This window comes from Ailuropoda melanoleuca, unplaced genomic scaffold, assembly GCF_002007445.2.
Source record: "Ailuropoda melanoleuca isolate Jingjing unplaced genomic scaffold, ASM200744v2 unplaced-scaffold2028, whole genome shotgun sequence".
NCBI classification, from domain to species: Eukaryota; Metazoa; Chordata; class Mammalia; order Carnivora; family Ursidae; genus Ailuropoda; species Ailuropoda melanoleuca.
In genome coordinates, this window is record NW_023189704.1 from 1,838 (window position 1) to 7,620 (window position 5,783).

Below are 5,783 nucleotides of genomic sequence, written 5' to 3' on the forward strand. Positions count from 1 at the left end.
TCTGTGGTAAGGATAAGTAGTTAACAAAGGCATATTGGATATTCCAGTGAACCTTCTGAAAACTGTTGTGGTTACAAAGTGATAAACTTATGTAAATGAATCCATGTGGCCAATGAACCAAGCTATGCACACAGAATGTATCCAGGAGGCAGAGAGTCCCAAAGCTTAGTCACACTCAGGAGAGCAATGTGTAGTATTTAAAGGTGAATTCCAGAAGAAAAATGAAAAAAAAGAACCCTGAGAATGATGTCTTTGATTCAAAAAGGCTCAACATGAAATGATGGACAGTTGAAAGATGGTTCTAGAATTTGTACATGTTGCTTTCACATAGATTCTTGGAGCAAAAGTAAAAAATCCTTGCGTTTACGGGAAGCTGGTCAGCTCAAGAGGCTGTCCTCAAGCTTCCACTGTGTACCTGGTACCCATCCTATCTGCAGTCAGCAAATGTCACCAACCCCTTTCTTGTGCCAGTTGTCATGTCCCAGGGGCAGATGGATTTTACTCTGCTATGTAGAATAATAGATCGGAGGGGTGAGTGAGTTAGCCTGAGATTTAAAATCTACGTGACTGTTGGAAACAATTATAGAGGGGAAAGTCAGAAAGAGAGATTTCGTGTGAAAAGGATAAGTTAGATTTGGCTTGTTGCATCATAATCGTATGTCTTGAGTGTAGAGCATCAAATTTTTTCCATTAAGAGATCATTAGTTTCCTTCTTAGCCCTAACTCACTAGGAATATCAACATCAGGGTCATTGTGGCACTTTTATATGAATTACAATTAGTTATGATGTGGTTGCAATTACTGATTTTTGGGAAATAACGTTGCTTTACTACCATTAGGTGAAAAATCGGAACGGGGATCCCCATCTGTAGGTGTGTGTGAATAGTTCTTCTGGGGTTGGGCGGCGCACACTTGTAGGATCCTGTACAGAGCCCTGTCAGAGGAGATAGTGACTGAAAAAGAAATGTCTTACCTACCTCCCCAGAGTTTTATCTTTGAAATGACTACCAGAGATATAGCTACTGCTAAGAGATCAAGGCAAGAGGGAAAGGTCTGGAAATGGGACCTTATGATATATGCCCATGCAAAGAGAGAAAGTCGGGGAAGGAGAATAAAGAGGAAGAGCCTGTGAAGTTTGAGGAGAATTAGTTTTGGGCAGTATCATGAGTGTCCTCAGGATTCATAATCATTTAGATGGAAAGCATTACTTTCTGTTTTGCTTTTTAGAAGAGTTTGTGTGGGATTAGAATTGATTCTTTAAGTGTTTAGTATAATGCACTGTGAAGGCATCTGGGTCTGCATTTTTCTTTCTGGGATATACTTTAAAAATATATTAGTAGTAGTCTTTTTTTAGGAGGCTTGTTTTATTTTACGAAGTCCACACAAAGGAACAAAGTCAACACAGAGGAACAACCAACAAAAAGTAGCAGGAAAGAGACCCAGTTAAGAGCAGCTTCCCGAGTCCAGCAGTTCTTTCAGTCATGGTTAACATGGGGCCCAGCGTGGGGGTCCATCTGTCCAGTCTGTCTGTCCATTCTAGATGCATCTAACACAGAAAACCTGCAGATGTCATCACGTAGCTCCATCTGAACGTTAACAGGGCAGACAAAAGGAAATCATTCCATGGCTGAGAACAAACAACAAAAACAGAACTACATTGTTTCTTTTCCCCAAATGAAATCAATAGGGAAGGTCCTGTGTGATTCCAAAATCTCCAGGGTAGAAAGGGAGCGATCTGAAATGTCAAAGACCCCATTATTTTGTAAAGAAAGTACACCTCAAAATATTCTAATTGCACGCGTGAACCACAAAATACTGTCTCAGCTACCCGTGCCAGCCCCAAGGGTCCTGGGAGGGTGGTGGGGATTGTCTCTGGCTGTCCCAGCATCTTGCTGTGGAGTGACAAGCTGAGCTGGGGATGGGGAGACACTGCCAAACCAGGTTTTGTTGTCTGAGGTTTTGTTCAGGTGTGACTTCTGCTTTTAGGAGTTTTGAGGCCACCTCAGTTGTGTGTTTTCAGTGCTGAGGTGAAGTCCAATGGCAGGACCCTCTACCCACCAAGACCACGTGCTCCGAGTGTTGGTGGGAAGTGATGTCTCCTTTTGGCACCACGGAGTTGAATGTTAAAGTAAGAAAAGCTGTCCCAGTTGCTGGTTTTGGACACCTTTCTCCCTGAGGGCTGCCACACGCAGGGTGATGATGGTGTTGTCGCCGCCGTCTTCCTTCTGGACCTGCTTCAGCTCCTGCTGTTCCGTCTTTTCACCATTCTGGCACTTTGTGTGAAGGGAGGTCAACACTGATGCACGTGTTGCCATCGTGTCCAGAGGACTTGCCACATTGTTCACCTGGTTACGGCCAGTGGCAGGGATTGGCATCAGGCGAGTCCCGTTTCAGGGGACCGTTTTTGTTGGTTGCTGGTGCTGACCTAGAGGTGCCTGCTGCGCTGTGGTGACCGTGTGGACAGGGGTGGTCTGTAGCTCCTGAATGATCCGGCCGGCAGCGCCCGCTGTGGCATGGGTAATGGCAGGAATAGGTTCCACCTTCACTTTTACTTCTTTGTGATCTCCATTGTCTTGCGGCTCTGCCTTAGGAGGGGCCAGCACAGCCGCCTGAGTGACCAGAGCCTGGATGGCGACACTGTATGTGCTTCCCGGAGCCAGGCCTGCCATGCTGGTGACAGACACTGCGGGGATCTGGTGGGCGCCATGCGCCATCTGCAGTACAGGCTGCTGGGAGGTCGAGGTGGTCACGGGAGCAGCGACCGTGTAGGTGATGGGATTGATTGATCGTCGGTGGCAGCTGCCACTGCCCGGCCATTAAAATGGGCTGACGAGGCAGAGGGGAGCCTGGTGCACCCTGGACATTCCATGCCTCCTGGATGATGGCCAGTTTGGGCTGTGAGGCACTGGGCTCAGGCTCCAGGGGGGCTGGTAAAACTTCCCTTGACAGGCTCTTGGGGGTCTGGGCACCACTGGCAAGTGCAGACAGCATTCCAGTGTGATTGGGAGAGGCTGGGCCACTTCTGGAGAAGAGGGGTCCTGGAGGGTTTCTAAAGCAAGGCATGCCCATGGACCGTCTTTTCCTAAAAGCCTTTTCTATGAATTTGCTTTCAGAGGCAGGATCTGTCCTCGGAATGAGCCCTTTTGCCTGGTTCTTCCTGGGAACGTGGTACTATGATGAAATAAGGATTCAGAGAGAGATTGTGGCGAATTGGATTCGGCCAGCTCTTGTCCGCTGTCTTGTAGTATGGATAATTTTTAGTGATGTGAGTATAAATACCATTTAGGGTAAGTTGCTTCTCAGGAGCCATCGTAGTTTTCTGTCCTATGAATTCTGCATAGGAATAAGGTGTCTTTGAATCCTTCTTGGGGCTGTCTCCACCAGAAGCCTCCTTTTCATTTTCTGGCTGCCAGGTGTCGGCCATTCACTTGAGGTCAGCTGGTATCACCCTGCTCCCGGGGGCTGGATGGGCAGGAGTTGGCAGCACTGGGTGGCCATGGCCACCAAGGAAGGGGGCCATAGCATTTGGAATGTGGACAGTCAGGGCTGAGATGTGGGTCTGCAGAGGCTTCACCCGGGACCCGGGAGCCTCCTACTGCTCCATCTTCTCACTGGACGGGGCAGTGAACGGGATCCTGAGATTTGTGCTCGGGAAGCTGGAGGTGCCCACGCACGGCCGTTGTCTGGTGGTGTCCTGCGCCTCTGGAACACAGCGTCCACCAACAGGGCAAACATCCATTCTCACCGGGGCAGCGCAGGTAGAAGTCGCTGCTGGCGTTGGGACTGGGCTGGCCTGGAACGCTCTGGGGCGCCCAGCCATGGCCGCCTCTGCCACCACCGCCACCGCTGCTGCTGCCTGCCACTGCCTGCCACTGCCGAGCGGGGCTGGGGGGAGGGAGGGCGTGAAGATCTCAAGGTGCCCCGCGAGATGAAGCTCAAGGGCAGGTGCTCATGTCAACCGAGGCCTGCAAGGAGTTGCACCAGCTGGTCACCCAGCACGTCTTCCTCAGGTACTCCAACACCTCCTGGCCCTCCAGGCGCGCCGTGGCCCAGCCGCCCCATGGGGACCCGCCGCCTGCGCCCTGGCTGCCCACTGGCTCCACCGCCTGTGGGAGGCCGGCCTAGCGCCCTGGGCCCATGAGAGCCAGGCCTTCCCCACCACCGCCACCGCTGCCGCCACCACTGCAGCCATGGTGCTGAGGGTCAGGTGAGGCCGATGGCCGGGGAGCTCCAGGCCTGGGTTATACTCTTTTTATTGCTCACTTGATCTTTTCGTTTGGTACAGGTCTGCTCAGATTATCTGTTTCGACTTGAGTCAGGTTTGGTAGTTTGTGTCTTCTTAGAAACATGTCCATTTCCTATAGGTGACCTACTTTGCTGGCTGTTCATAGCATTCCCTTATAATCCTTTCTATTTTTGTAAGGTGGGTAGTAATGCTCCCATTCCAAAATTTAATCATTTTAATGTTCTCTCTCTTCCTTCTGGGTCAGTCTAGTGAAAGGTTTGCCACTTTTGTTGATTTTTACAAAGAACCAACTTTTGGTTTTATTTGCTCATCTCTCTTGTTTTATACTATTTCATTTATGTTTACTCTGTTATTTCCTTCCTTATTCTTGTTTTCTCCCCCGTATTGCTTCTTTTAACTTTAGTTTGCTCTTTTTATTTTTTTAAGATTTTTTATTTATTTCTTTGACAGAGATAGACAGCCAGCGAGAGAGGGAACACAGGCAGGGGGAGTGGGAGAGGAAGAAGCAAGCTCCCAGCGGGGGAGCCCGATGTGGGACTCGATCCCGGATCACAAGGATCATGCCCTGAGCCTAGGACAGACGCCTAATGAGTGCGCTACCCAGGCGCCCCTAGTTTGCTCTTTTTACTTCACTCTTCCTATACTGGAAAGTTAGGTTCTTGACTGGAGATTTTTCTTTTAATACATTTGTAACTATATAAACACATCCATAACTATAAACACTCTAGGTGTTTGCTTACAGATAGAAATTGGATGAGATGTACATAGACCATTTCATAGAGTCTGTTGAGTGTATTCCAAGGCATTCTGGCTGGCTACTACCCATGAAATCAACAACATCTCCCTCTTCCTCCTTTCTTTTTCCTTCCCCTCCATATCTGAATTCCTTTTTCTCCATTCTTAAGTGCGAGACTGTTTTTCATGATTTGGAGCGTGTAGCATCTATCATGGCTGTAGTCTGCCATATGTTTACTCTCCTGCAATGATGGAACTCCGCCAAGGCCTGGGACATTTGCTGCCTCCATATCCTTTTCTCCTCAATATCATCAAACCTCACGGTCTCTTCATCTTCACTGCACAGGTGGATACATGTTGTACCATGTATCGCTATCTCATTCCTTTTTATTACTGAACAGTATTCCACTTTATGGACATAGCACTTTGGTTTAACCATTTGTCAATGAATAGACATGTTGGTTTTTTCCACTTTTTGGATCGTATGGGTTATGCTGCCATGAATATGTACAAATTTTTGTGTGGACATATACTTTCCTTTTTCTTTGAGAGAGAGAGAGTATGAATGCGGGGTGGGGAGAGGCTGAGAGAGAGGGTAAAGAAGAATCTTTTTTTATTTTTATTTTTAAATTCTATTTAATTATTTTATAAATTAATTTATATTACATTTATAGTTTATCAATTAATGAACATATAGTGTAATATTAGTTTCAGAGGTAGAGTTTAGTGATTCATCAGTTGCATACAACACCCAGTGCTCATTCCATCAAGTACCCTCCTTAATGCCCATCGCCAGTTACCC

The 5,783-nt window shown here is 47.6% G+C and overlaps 1 pseudogene; it reads right to left on the reverse strand.

The window, feature by feature from the left end:
* Nucleotides 1-1,712: 1,712 nt before the first annotated feature.
* Nucleotides 1,713-5,420, reverse strand: LOC117797963 (annotated as a pseudogene).
* Between the last annotated feature and the right edge of the window lie 363 nt (nt 5,421-5,783).